General features: G+C 43.1%; 1 non-coding gene across 1 annotated transcript; it reads right to left on the reverse strand.

The window, feature by feature from the left end:
• Positions 1-14,620: 14,620 nt before the first annotated feature.
• On the reverse strand, positions 14,621-14,702 carry trnas-cga (transfer RNA serine (anticodon CGA)). The gene has a single exon. It is a non-coding gene; the product is annotated as a tRNA-Ser (tRNA).
• Between the last annotated feature and the right edge of the window lie 401 nt (positions 14,703-15,103).

Here is a 15,103-nt window from a genome sequence, read left to right on the forward strand (position 1 = left end):
GTTAAAACCCGAGGCTGTGCAAGGAATTACTCCAGTCTTTGAATCTCTCTTATAGGCTGGAGTGATAATCCCCCGTGAATAATCACTGGAGAGAACACCCATTTTTTTTGTTCAAAAAGGCAAACATTCCAGGTGAATCGGGGGAATGGAGGTTTGTTCATGACCTGCAGGTTATCAAGAACGCTGTTGTTCTGCACACCCCAAATGTTCCGAACCCCTATATTATATTGGCTCAAATTCCACTGGACGTAAATGACTCTCTATTATGGATTTAGCAAATGCCTTGTTTTGTGTACCGTTACACCCCAAGTCAATTCTGGTTCACTTTTCCATTCAAAGGCAAATGGTATACTTTCACGTGACATTTTCAAGATTACTGTGAGTCCCCACCATAATTAACGGGGCTCTACACAGGAGTCTGGAGACTCTTGTTTTAACCGGGGGGGGGGGGTCAGCGTTTCTGCAGTATGTAAACGAATGCTTAATCGCAGCATCAACAGAGAAATAATGTGATAAAGGTAGGCTTGCGATGCTCTGCCATCTAGTCTCACAAAACTACAACTTGTGGAACAACAGTTGAAGGTCTTAGGTCACTTAATATCTGAACAAGGAAAGGCCATTGGTCAAGACAGTGTTCAAGCAAACTAGCAAAATTCAAAGCCTCACATGAAGAAACAATTGTTATCCTTTTTGGTCATGTGATCCTACTTAGAATGTTTAACCTGCATTACGCAAACCTTTAGGCGCCTAAAAGTGACATCGTTCATGGTTCAGGTTTGCAGAGCTAGAGTCCGTGGCAGTGACCCCTGAGGCCTAGAGTGCATTTGTTGAATTGAAATGGCACTCCAAACTCCACCGACACTGGGATTCCAAATCCAAACAAGCCTTTTGTACAAACAGTGGATGAGAAGCGTGCCTGCATGATATTTATGCTGATGCAGAATGATGTGTGGAAAACTGAGGCCAGGAGCTTATTTTTCACCTCAACTTAGATCCTGTAACGGCAGGATTGCATAAATGCCTCTGTGTCGTGCCTGCATTTGAAAAGGCTCTTGTAGCTTCCAGGGATATAGTCGGCTTTGTGAAATTAAACCGACTGGTCCCACATGCAGTATCCTTACTGCTTTCTGAGCAAAACACAGCACACATGTCGGCTGCACGTTGGCTCACATACAATGCTATGCTATGGGAGAAGCCTAACATGACAATAAAGCGATGTAACGTCCTTAATGCTGCTTGTCTTCTCCCCAGAGAAGGGGACGGAGACTCACATGATTGTGTCGCTGTACTTAATGACATTTGAAGCCCGAGACCAAACGTGTAGGATTCACCAATTTAGAATCTGTATACGGGGTTTTATTGTGGATAGGTCAGCATTCAGAAACAAAGAGATAGGCCAGTGTCTGGTATGTTGTAGCAACTACCCACGAGGTAGTCAAAGCGGGATCATTTCCTTCTCATTTGTCAGCGCAAGCAGCAGAGCTGATTGCCTTGTTTGAGGCATGTAAATTGGCCGAAGGAAGAACAGTGAATATTTACATCGACAGCCGATATGCATTCGGGGTTGGACATAATTTTGGATCCCTGTGGAAAAACAAGGGCTTCTTGACCTCCACTGGAAAGCCAATCACATAAAATGGCCTGATCTCTGACCTCCTGAAAGCAGTCCGATTGCCTAAATCAATCACTGTATGTACATGTGAAGCCCACAGGAAAAATTATGATTCAATTTCTCAAGGTAATGAAAATGTAGACTGAGCGGCAAGGACGGCAGCCAATCAGCCGCCAAGTGATGAGTTTGACATGTGTATGTCAAATATTTGTAATCCAAAGCAGACTTATGGGAGTTACAGTCTCAGGCCACAATGAAGGAGAAGCGTGAATGGACAAGGGCAGGGTGCAGAATGAGGGAATAGGTGTGGTGTGGCCCCAGTGGGAAACCCTGTCTACCACGATCTTTATTCCCTTTCTATGCCAAAGTAACACATGGTAAGGACCATGTGTCAAAAGTGGGGATGTACGACAATATTTCAGCACGCTGGTACAGAAAGGGATTTACTCATTACTCATAAAAATAATGTGAATAATGTGTTATTTGTGCCACTAATAATGTGGGGAGGGGAATACAAATGAATCAGGCAGAACACCCCCAATCCCAAAGACCCTCTGAACATTTAAGATGGATTTGATTGAACTAACACACAGCGAAGGGAAAAGGCATTGTCTGGTAATAGTTGATGTTTTCCCATGGGGTGGAAGTCCTCCCACGTCTAAACAGGATACCAGTGCAGTAGCCAAGGCTTTGGTAACTGAAATAATTCCGAGATGGGGCATCCCTGAAAGGCTAAGAAGCGACAATGGAAAGCCATTTATAAATATTGCCCTCCAGCAGATCAGTGATAACTTGGGAATAAAGGTGAGGCAACATTGTGCCGACCACCCAGCGAGCGGTGGGGCAGTGGAAAGAGAGAAAACTATCCTTAAAAATAAATTGGCAAAATGTTGTGTGGAACTGGAGGTGACATGGACAAAGGCATTTCCAATTGTGCTAATGTATATGATGGAGAGGAAGAGTACATATTAGGACGTTTGAGATTTTGTTTGCAAGGTGGCCCAATACAGGAATTGGCGAAGACCGATTGTAAAACAGATAACAGACCACTGTGAGGACGAGATATTATGTTACGGTATAAAACTCTCCATACTTCTGTCCCAAATACAGAATCAAAAGAAGGACAGCACGACCCCAATCAGCAGAAGGGAAGATGCACAATCTCGAACCTGAAGAGTGGATAGTGGTGAAAGACTTCAGGAGCAATAGCATGAAGGCGAAGAGCTGGCTGGGACCGTTCCAAGGGCTCCCTACAACACAGACAGCTGTTAAGATCGCCGAAAGAGCCACGTTGATACATCCAGCCGTTGCAAACGTGTAGCTGACCTTGAGGAGACATCGGCCAACACCGGATCCAAAAAAGTGTAAGTAATGATTAGAAGAATCATAGAAATATGGGGCTGCATGGCAGGACGAGTCGTGAAGGCAGGGGTGTCTGTGATACAACAGCAGACGGTAATCTTAACCAAGGATGTTAAGTTGACATTTACATGCCACCCATGCCCGTTTGGTAACCAGGACGACTATAAATAAGGCAATAAATATTTATGCAGAGATCCTTGTGTACCCAGTTCCTGGCACTGAGTAGTATCCATCACGGCTACAGGTACACCTGACAAAGGATATCGGTTTCCTGTTATCAAAGAAGGAGGTGCCATGGCAAGGGTAATAATAACCAAGATTCAGAAGAGCGAGGAGGAAGCATGGTGGTGTGGAATAGATAGATACTTCTCCGATATCTATAGACAGGTGAATATAGTGGTACAGCCTCGCACCAACACCACCCGAGATGCAGTGCAGAAGGTCCTCCAAGAAATAGTAGCTCCAGGACTCGAACAGATGAATGTCCAATGACCCGCACTGCAGATGGGTGGAAAGGCCTTTTCCAAGCTAACAGAAATGGAAGAAAGAAATAAACTGAACGTGCAGCTAAAATGATCACAAATGAAAAAAGTAAAATAGGAATCATTGAGAAAACATACAGCGCCATATTTCACTTTCCGTGGAAGTCTCCTGTTAAGGACTCAGTGGTCTCACTGCTGTTGCAATGGGGGATATCCTCTGACTGTTTATGTTGTTGACAACCTTCCCAAAGCAGGGAATTTGTATGGAACTGGCCATTAATCCAGTATTGCCACAAACAGGATTCAGACAAGCATAAAACAAAGAAGTGTGAATCCTGGAAGTCTGAATCAACAACAGGAATTGACAGAGAAACTCTGCACGCCTGACAGCATCTGTGTAGACAAATAGATTTATTGATTCATATCACAGATTCAGGCTATTTATGCTTTTTATTGTTTTATTGCCTGGGTAATTTTCAATTTCATTTCGCTAAACAGCATACTTACCAGAATCTCTCATTAGCTGACAGAAGTCATCTGTAAAAATGCAAAATTGCTTTATCGGCTGTAATGCTGTTGCTGTTGCCATGAGTTGGTGAAAGGCTGGCCTACATTACCTTTTTCTTCTCCATTATATCGATGAGCAGCCATGGTGAATGGAGAATTTCTATTTGTGTCCCTTTGTCTCTCTGTACCATCTCACTGTCTTCTACATTCTCCCACTCTCTGTTTGTCAGTATCCCTCATTTTTCATTTCTATTCCTGGAAAAGTGTTAACATCGGAGGCTTTTTCCGTGGCTTGCTCCCCCCCCCCCACCCCCCCCCCCCACCACCGGCCAGAGTGTGTAGAACTGGGCTCACAGTCTCCAAGTAATGTCTGTGTTACTTAGGTCTGAGATCAGGTGACATTTGTTCACTCAAAACATTATGAGCTTTTACAATTCTAATTAGTATTCATAATAGACCAGAAAAAAAAGCAGTTTCACCCCAAATATAGGATTTGCATGATGCCATTGCCGTTTGCCGAAAATCAATGAATGGTGACAGCAGACAATGAAAGCCATTATCTCATTGGATGCGTTATTACTACAGCATTGTCCTGCAAGTCTGCAGTGTCTCCTGCGTCTCTTCATTATTCCCAAAAAACTTGAAAAGACGGACGGAGAATAATAGTAGAAGAGATAGACAAATCTTTGTCGAACAGAGTAAAAACAACTCTGCGTTGAATTAGCAGGATAGAACATAGACTAATGGGTCCACATCAGGAGGTAGGGCTTGGGAGCACGAAATAATAACGGTCTGAGCTCAAACACAAGAAGCATGCTGATCTGTTACTTTCGCGATGTTGGATAAACAATACGGCTTTTACAAGAAGTTTAAACAATGAACTTTCAATGTACAGATCATTTGACAGCATTTGACACTATTAACGTCTGGTTATTACCATATGATTTAACTGACGAAACCACAGACACGGTTCTTCAAATCAATCAAGGCATTTAATGAAATATTTGATCACAGTTAATCGGACTACCTTTCTGTAATAAAGCTGCTCGATGAGAATTTATATCAACGTCCGTTTGTGCAGGAAAGAAGTTCACAGCTGGTGACTGTCCACTGAAAATGTACAGGAAGAGGCAATCACTTCTTGCTTTGATTTCAAACTGATTCCTTCACCTCTTTAACCTGACAGGATAAACAGTATGCGTTCATCCTCTCGGGGCCGATTTACCGCCTGAATATGTACAGATGGAAACTCATACCAAGAGACCAGGGTAATTGTGGTGAATTTACCAGGAGTGGTGTGTGAGTTGGTGTTAACAGTGGGCAGTAAGGGCTAAACCATTATCACTGACATTGATCCTTGTACCAACAGCTCCTTACTCACTTTCTGCCTCATTCATCTCAGTCATCATTGACTTTCAGTTTATTCTACTTTCCCTTCGAAACTTTACTTTTGTTCTGGACCACTTTCGGATGTCCACTTGGAAACTGAATTTTTTTCAAACGAAATTCTGGAGAATGCACGTCACTCTTTGGGAAAGGCTTCACTGCCCAACCATAATTACTCAAGAGATTGAGATGGTAAGTTACATTACTTCGTCCTCGAAGTGCTCAACACAGTGATACAGCCATGATGTCGATAGGGAGGGAGTTCCAAGAATTAGACATAGCGACATTGAATGAAAAGCGAGATAGTTTCAGCTCAGAAAGGCGAGATCCTTAGAGGGGATTTGCAGTGACAATTTATTCGGTGTCTGTGCTGCCATGGCTGCCAGAGGATGTGGTGGAGGCTCATACAATTGCAACATTTAAGAGGCATTTGAAATTGTATATGAGTAGGAAGGGTTTGGAGGGATATGGGCCATGTGCTGGCAAGAGGGACTAAATTGGGTTGGGATTTCCGGTCAGCATGGCCAGGTTTGAATGAAGGGTCTGTTTCCCTGCAGTACATCTCTATGACTCTATGATTCCAGTTGGATGCAATCAATCACTGGATTCCTTCTGGCAGAACAGGGTCTGTGCTCTCTGTTGAAGCAGAAAATGGTTTTCATTCAGAGTAGCCACAAGAAGAGAAATAAATCTTCATTTCCTGACTTGGAATTTTATCCAGGCCTGAGCGATTCAAACCCAGACTCTGAAGCAGGGATTCCACTGAAGTTGACAATAACCCTTTCGACCTAACCTGTACAAACTCTGGTGCCTATCGTTCTTTGTCTCCACATTTTGAAGCACCGGTCCTTGCCGTGGGTGGTGAAGCAGCTAACTACTGCCTCGCAGAAAAACCGTGGGGTCTGAGACCCGATCGATCTGTCATGCAGCGGGGATTGCATTGCTCAGAACAGACGTGTTTGCTGTGTGGGACTGAAATTGAGCTCGATCACACACAGATACGGTGTAACAGCTGCCAGCAGATGTGGAGACGGTTGGGACATTTTCATTCGCACTCTGGGAAAAAGACTGGATCCTAAATTCAGGGGAGCTAAGTGTCACAGATAGAAGGCTGAAAATTGGTTTGGGAACGATATGAGTCATGACCGAATGGCGGGCAGACCAGATGGGCTGAAAGCTCTAACTGTCCTCCGATGCCTTCTGGTCTCTGACCATCCAGTATCTAAGGAAATAGAAACAGAGTTAATCGTGCATTTCGAAGTCCTCCTCTCATAACTCGGCGAGGTGAGAGATGGAACAGTTCTGCTATTAAATTTTGAGACTGGGCGAATATTTGGAGACAGAGTAATAAAAGAGAAACTGAGTATAAAGTTGAGAGTCAGGAGATATTCAATAAAAAGGTAGACGGAGATGGACATGGAGTAATAAGTTTCACTGGTCTTGAAGACTTAACTCGGTTTTCCATTCCAAGATTCTACCAGACCTGCTGAGATTTTCTCGCAATTTCTTTTGTTGGTACTGAAACAGAAGGGAAAAGTCTGATCCTGGACCAATCAGCTATGTCTGCTCTGTGGACGTTTGAATTCCCTATTCGAACAAATCACTTCTGACCCACACGGAAACCTCACTATCCTGCATCAGCCCCACCCCTGTTACTGACAATAAGCTGTTCATTATGTAAACACATATGGGTACACGACAACATCATTTACCGAGTGAATTGGGAAAATTTCAGTGAGAGTTCCATTCGGTTTCCATCAGAGCATTCTCATTCAGTTAATTCTATTGCAGCACCATTTGACATGCAGCTGTCACTGTCATGTGGCCATTCGCATTCGACGTCTCAGGACATTTTGGTTGGGGTACATTTGGAATGGAACCTCACAATTTGGAAGGGACACCATTTATAGCATATTCGGCTGAACTGATAACCTTGTCTCTTGCACCTGCAGTACAGTGGAGACAGTTTTCACTCAGAAACCAAGAGATGATCAAAAACGGAGGAAAAAATTGTGTCAACAAAACCTGCCTGAGCGAGTGAATTCGCTTTTGCAACATTAATGGAGAGTGGCAAACCTATTAACAAACAACAGCGCCCTGCGTGGGTCTCGACCCACACCATTGAGATGAAAGGTCTCAAGCTCGACCGACTGAGCGTACCAGAGCAGGATTGGTGTTGGTTAATTTATCATTTCATACTGACTTTAATTCAGCTGACACGGCAATTTTCAAAAATCTCGTTCATTCCTCCCCATTGCAAATAACATTTTCCAAGTCGTTCAATTCTCAGATTTATTCCTTCAGACCATGACAATCCATTTAGGCCTTGCCCCGGGATTTACTATTCTCTGTTAATGTTTTCATATTTTGACCCTGATCCTTAGGTCACCGAAGTGATTCCCAGACACTCTGTCAGACTGCAAATCAATCGGGAAAATACCTCAGGAAACCAAATCATTTCTGATTAGAGTGTAGGGAATCCCATCTGCTGAAGAGACAGAGTCCTCACAATCAACACTTTCTTTGTTCTTCCTGCCTACAAAGTTTACCACTTCTAATATACGAGAAAGGAATTCTGATTATAAAATGTTTTAAAAACAGGAACAATCTTCTGAAGACATTTCCAATTTGAATTAGAATGTTTTACCCTTTTCACACGGTAACAGCCGTTCCTGAGGAAGCAGTTTCCATGAGCTGTGTCCCAGGGCTGGGCAGGAAGCCGCTGATTGAAACTGCAGTAGCCTCTTTCTGTTGGCAGCAGGGGCTTGTAGAGAGTGGGGTCACATTTTGCCTGACGTGACCGTCTCACTCATTGCGGACTCAGGGTCAATCATGGATGAGTTCTCGTGGTTGTATTGTCAGTACATGGTCGATCTCAACACTTGATGTGAAATATCTTTTTGGGCTAGGACAACCAACATTTCAGCCAAATGCTCTGACCATTTGAGACACAGCAACTGGCAGCAAAATTGTGCACGTACACATCCAAACGCACAGTGATCGAGAGGATGTGGACAGCAGTAGTTCTCATTATTTTCAGAATCAGTTGCTCATGTTCCCGTGTTTATCGCAGAGAGGGTGAGAGACTCGAGGAGTAACAAACACACCCACAAAGCAACAGCAGGACCTGTATAGTTCTGTCATAAAAAGCTGCCTGCAGTGGTTCTATTGCAAAGTTGGGTTTCAAACCCACGACGCAATAGAGACTGGATCCACAACCCAGCACATTAAACCTCTCTGGATTAGTGGTGCTGGAAAAGCACAGCAATTCAGGCAGCATCCGAGGAGCAGTAAAATCGACGTTTCAGGCAAAAGCCCTTCATCAGGAAATCAGTGTTTCGCCCGAAACGTCGATTTTACTCCTCCTCGGATGCTGCCTGTACTGCCGCGCTCTTCAGCACCACTAATCCTGAATCTGGTCTCCAGCATCTGCATTCATTGCTTTTACCTACATTAAACCACGCGGCGACACTCCCTGACGATAACTAAGCGCGAAACCAGTCAATTCTAATGTTTCAGCATCGCATCACTTCAGGCAATATCCCCTGGCACTTTCTATGAATACCTTAGCATAATTTTAAAAAATAATATTTACAACGATTTGAAAGGTTTGCATGGTGTGGGCATTATTGAGAAGCTGAATATTTTTCGACAGTTTTCCCCGGAGCTTCAGGCCTGAGGAATGTCCTTGGAAAAGTTTACAAAATCATGAGGTAGACGAGCAGAGAACATAGTCAATCTACACTTTTTCAGAAGTCACGTGAGTTTAAAGTTGGATAGCATAGGTTTAATGTGAGAGCCGTACAATTTGAAAAGGATGTGAGCGACATTTGTTTTTAATACAGACATTTTTGTGCGTGTAGAATAAATTGCCACATTAAGTGGCAGAGTTTGGTGCACTCACAACACTTCAAAGGCATCTAGATGGGTATGCAGACAGGAATTGTTCGGAGAGATAAGGGACAAATATTGGCAAATATGTTTAGATTAGTTAAGGTCATCTGTTCAACAGGTGCAAGTTGGATAGGAAGGTTTGCTTCCGTGCTCGACAATTCTGTGACACTCCAGTACCTGACAACAGTTTGAATAGACCACTTGCAAAAACGCATGCTGTTTGTTACTAAGTCAGCGTTTTTGAATTTGTTTTTCATAAGGAATGATGATTTTAAATGACACAGAGAGGAATGTTTTCCAGACATTTACAGACAATGACCATTCTCCTTGATACATTCTCAAGTTCTCCATCAAATAATTTCGTTGACGAAAAAAACACCTCACAAATCGTGTTATCCTCTCAACTCTCCAGTGAATCCAAAACTGACAGCTCTTAACGTGGACCTGGTGCAAAACTCAAAAGGCAGAGTCATTATCAGACACACAAACTCATTACTTCTCTCTGTGGGGCAGTGCGCGACGTGTATGTCAAGAACTGCTCACACAAATAACACCGAAACAATTCCAAATGGAGGTTCCCGACATTCTGGAGATTTAGTGCATTGCCAAATAACAGAAAGTGTTCAAGTAACATTAAACAAAACAGAAAAATGTACCATGCAAAGTGAATATTACCTATTATATTCTCGATTAAATTAGGTCAACAATGCACTGGTGCCTCCATCTGATCGAGCGAGCCAATCTCCAGCCTCCCTCACCAGGACAGTAATGAAGGAAATGAGAGAAATATAACAAAGTTTCACGTTGCGATTGCCCACTTTTTAGCCACAGCAACAAAAAACGAGGGTTCAGATTCAGTGCAGGATCTGGCTTCACAACAGCGGTGAAATAACGACGTCCACTCACTTTCAGGGAAATCTGTGAACAACTCACATTGTCCAGAATATGAATACACAGCGCAGGCTGTTTAGTTCCCATATTCTCCTGCTGCCTCGACATTCATACGATAATGTACCTTTCAAAGAGAGCGTTTGCAGCTGTGGAATGACAGTGTCAGCTGTTTCCCCTCCCTCTTACTGCCACCCTTGGTCGTGTAGGGGCTGCAATTCTCATCTTACACGCAGTAGTTGAGTGTGCAATTCTCTGTTGTGGAAAAGTGGAGTGTTTTGGAGCAGAAAGATGTGAAGTTCGGATGCTTCTGGAGTTCTTGTTGAAAGGTTTGGTGACGCTAGGAAGATGGTTTGCAGACTTTTTCTCCCTTTCTGGGTGACATTCTCAGCGCTGCAGAGGTTCATGTGAAGCGTTGCTCTCATGTTTTGTACGAATTCATTTGGTTTCATTCCCGCTGCTTCCGTTAGTTGGGATTGCAGATTGGGTACAACGGATGGAATCCATGGATGAGTGCCCTGCTTCCTGGAATTGTCTGGCAGTCTTCTGCTTGCTCTGTCCTATGATTGTTGTGCGATTCTCGTCGAATGTGTGGCCCTTTCCATTTGTACGTATTGCTACTAGGGATTGCTGGACTGATGCCCACACAAATTCTTTGCCAAGAACCAATATCCACCCACCTTCATTCGCAAATGCATGGCTCACAAAGTTCGCAACGAGGATTTGCTATGAGGTAATTTTTAAATCATGCTTCCCTGTGTTAAAAACAAATTCTGGAAAACGATATCCAGGCTCCTCCGAACACTCGGACATATGACAGCACAGAAACCGAGGGCCTCACTCAGACAACAACTCACGAGAAAACAAGGCCCAATACCCATCAGGTGCAGTTCAAACGTCGTTGACGAGATTCCACGCATGGACTGCACGGAACACGACATAGGAGAAAGAGGCTGACAACTAGAGAGCTGCATTCATAATTTTATCTCGACTGTAAAAACGCCTCGGACAGCTGTTCCTTGCAGTTATGCACAGAATATTGAATGTCTTTGATTCCAGGGCTTGGAATTCGGATGATATGACCGTCTGCAGCACTGGTTACGTCCTTGTGTGAGATAACTCCTGATGGAACACATGTCACACTCTATTGCTCATTGACTAATACATCCAAAATAGGAGATTAGAGCAGCATTTCTGTTGTCCTTCTGGTGCTGTCCCTGACATGCCCTGAGGCACTGCACTTATTCTGTGTTTCCTGAGGGTTCGGCACATGGTTCCACGATCGTTTCATAGGCAGAAATCTGCATTTTCGCTTCAATATCGGGTGTATGAAGAGTAGGTCCACCATTCTATTTTTCTCTTCTTATGCACAATTGCAATACAGTAAAGGATCAATTGACATTGAAAGATGATATACAGAGGCGTGTGAAATACCGAAGTTTTAATGACATTTATGCAATGGTTAGAGATTACCTTGATTCAGGAAATAAGGATGTAAAGTCTGTTTGGCTGGAGTTGAGGAACAGTGAGGAATGGACTCACAAGAATGTGTAGTTTACAAGCCCACTCGCAGTAACCACAAAGCGAAATAAATCGTACAAGGGGGAAAAATGCGTGTGAGTGACAAAAATGGCAAGAGTCATGCGTGATATTTACTTCCCATCTAAAACTCTCGGTTCCATTGTAAAAACGTTTGGAGAACCAAAATCCAAAAAATCCCACATGTCCCATAAAACATCACGAATGATATCTTGGTAATTAATTACTCTACTGGTGACTTAATTTTCCTATTTTCTTGGAAAACATCTCTTTTATTGTGAGCATCAGAAAAGGCTTTGTTTTGCCAGCAAGAAATAAATATGTGATTAACCTTTGTTCTTTTCATGTATAAGAACACTGAGACTCCTCTGCACCGCACTTATTTTGCGTTTCTATCGATTTTAACAGTAGTGTGTCTTTTGATTCTTCCCAACAAGTATATGACCTCGCATTCCCTACATGAAACTGCATCTGCCAAGAATACTCCAATTGTTGGAGGGAATCCTGAGGAACAGAATGTACATGTATTTGGAAAGGCAAGGACTGATTCGAGATTGTTAACATGGCTTTGTGCGTGGGAAATCATGTCTCACAAACTTGATTGAGTTTTTTGAAGAAGTAACAAAGAAGCTTGATAATGGCAGAGCAGTAAATGTGATCTATATGGACTTCAGTAAGGCGTTCAATAATGTTCCCCATAGGAGACTGATTGGCAAGTTTAGATCTCATGTAACAGCAGTGGATGTAACACCGACCCTTGTGGTACGCCGCCAAGACCTGGACACCAAGAAGAACATGTTCCAACACCTACAACACCGTTTCCTATTGGCAAGCCAATTACTGATCAAAGCTGCAATCTCTCCCACAGTTCCATTCCTCTGCATTTTGTATAATATCCTATTGTGGGGAAACTTCTCGAACAACGTGCTGAAACCCATATACACCACATCAACCGGGTTACTGTCATCTACCTGTTTGTTCACTTTGTCAAAAAAGTCAACAATATTCGTTAGGCAAGGCCTTCCTTTCAAAAAACCGTGCTGACTGTCCCTGATCAGATTATTCTTTTCAAGATGGTCATAAATCCTATCAATAATAACCTTTTCCAACACGTTACCAACAACTGCAGTGAGACTCACTGGTCTGCAATTACCAGCGTTGTCTCTACGAAACTTTTTGAACAAGGGAACAACATATGCTATGCTGCATTCCATAGGCACTATTCCTGTAGACAACGATGATTTGAAAATCAATTCCAAAGGCACATCAATCTCTTCCCTTGCTTCCCAGAGGATCCTAGGACAGATACCATCCGGCCCAGGGGACTTGTCTGTTTTCACACTCTGCAGTATTTCTATCATCTAATCCTTGTGAACCTCAATATCTACTACACTAGACGCAAATATCTATATATCTTCGTGCCAACATTTACATTTTCTATCCCGAACACTGTCAAAAAATATTTATTTAGTACTTCCCTTATCTCCTCTGACTCCACACAAAACTTCCCACTATTATCCTTGATTGTCCCAAATTTAACTCTCGTCATTCGTTTAGTGCTGACATACGTATGGAAAGCCTTCGGGTTAACCCTGATACTATCTGCCAACAACTTCTCATGTCTCCTCCTGGCTCTTCTCAGCTCTCTTTTTAGGTCTTTCCTGATATCGGTGGAACCCTCGAGCGCTCTAACTGAGTTTTCACGTTTTTTCCAGACATAAGACTTTGTTCCTTCTTCACCAGGCATTCCACTTCCTTAGTAAACGACGGCTCACGCGTTCTATATCTTCCTCCCTGCCTGACAGGTACATACTTATCTAGGACACACAGGAGCGTTTCCTTGAATACGCTCCACATTTTTAATGTGCTCACCCCCTACAGTTTCCTACCCCACTCTGCACTTCCTAAATCTTTCCTCATTGCATCGTGATTTCCATTCCACCAGCTGAAACTCTTGCTCCGTGGAGTACACCTATCCCTTTCCATCAGAAAAGTAAACCTGAGAGAATTGTGATCGCTGTCTCCACTGTGCTCACCTACTTCCAAATCTAAAACCTGGCCGGGCTCGTTACCCAGTACTAAATCCAAAGTGGCTTCTTCCCTTGAAGGCATGTCTACATACTGTGTCAGGAAGACCTCCTGCACACACTGGACAAAAACTGACCCATCTATTGTATTCGTACTGTCGTGATCTCAGTCAATATTTGGATATTTTCTTGAGTGTTGCAGAGTTTTTCATTGTCCCACAGTCCAGATGAAGTTTGTATTCCTCACGTACGGGAGCGAGAATTCTTTCAGTGTCTCAGATCAGTTCCTGTGCCGAGAACATCAGAGTCAATGTCCCTTCCTCTACTCGGACTGACAATTTACACTTCTTCAATCTCCTCTGATTCCATTTCCCAAAGAGATTCTCAAGATTTCCAAAGCTGGAGTCTAAATTATATGGTTTGCTTCCTAAACATTTTTCCAACTGCCAACTGACAATATTTTCACAGTATCTCTTCACAATCCTCTGGCTTGCACCATGTGCAGGGATGAGAAGTCCCATTTGGTGGAGAGAGTTCCTAGGCTGTTGAGTTCCACTTTGGAACAAAGATGGTTAAGTGGCAATTTCCTGCGGTTGTTTGTAATGATGGGAGAGGGAGCGGTGGGGAATGAGCACTCTGACTAGCAGGAAGAAGTGTTGCCAATGACCAGAGTCAGAGAACAGAGGACAAGGGATGAGAGGAATCTAATGAAAAGCAGCACTTCTGCTCAGGGCGTTCAATAACAACTGCAGAAACCCGATGTGTCGGGCAGTGTATCTGGAAAGAGAAACAGAGATAATGTTTTAAATGTGGAGCATTTCTGATGAAGAACTCGAGTTTCTCAAGTCTCATCAAATTACAGGCCTGGTGTGCAAAACAGGCTTTCTGAACTTTGATTTGTTCCAGCAGGAAAGCATTCATAACGTAGTCAGCAGGATTCGAACCTACGTGGGGAAACCCCAATGGATTTCGAATCCATCGCCTTAACCACTCGGCCATGACTACAGACAGCACCGGCCCCTGAGCATTGACCAAATCAGCCGTGATCTCATTGAAAGCTGCCGCTGACTTGAGTGAAATGTTTCCATCTCCTTTCATACCTTTGCTGTCATTTGTAAGGTGCTAGACACCAATGTCAAAGAAGAAAAGCACAAAGTTAGGAAAAGATATTTGCAGCCAAATTGAGTCAAAATTATTTCTTGAAAGGAAAATCACACTTTGCAATTTGCTAGATCTCTTTGCGAACATGACCAGCAGAGGTAATCAAGGGAGCTATTGATCTGAGTATTCTTGGACATGAAACAAACAAAGGTTAATGACATATTCATTATTTTTTAGCGAACGAAATGGTCTTTCCTGATGGTTACAATGAAAGAGATGGTTCCCAATAAAAGACAGAGATTAAG

Source organism: Chiloscyllium punctatum, chromosome 50 (assembly GCF_047496795.1).
Source record: "Chiloscyllium punctatum isolate Juve2018m chromosome 50, sChiPun1.3, whole genome shotgun sequence".
NCBI lineage: Eukaryota > Metazoa > Chordata > Chondrichthyes > Orectolobiformes > Hemiscylliidae > Chiloscyllium > Chiloscyllium punctatum.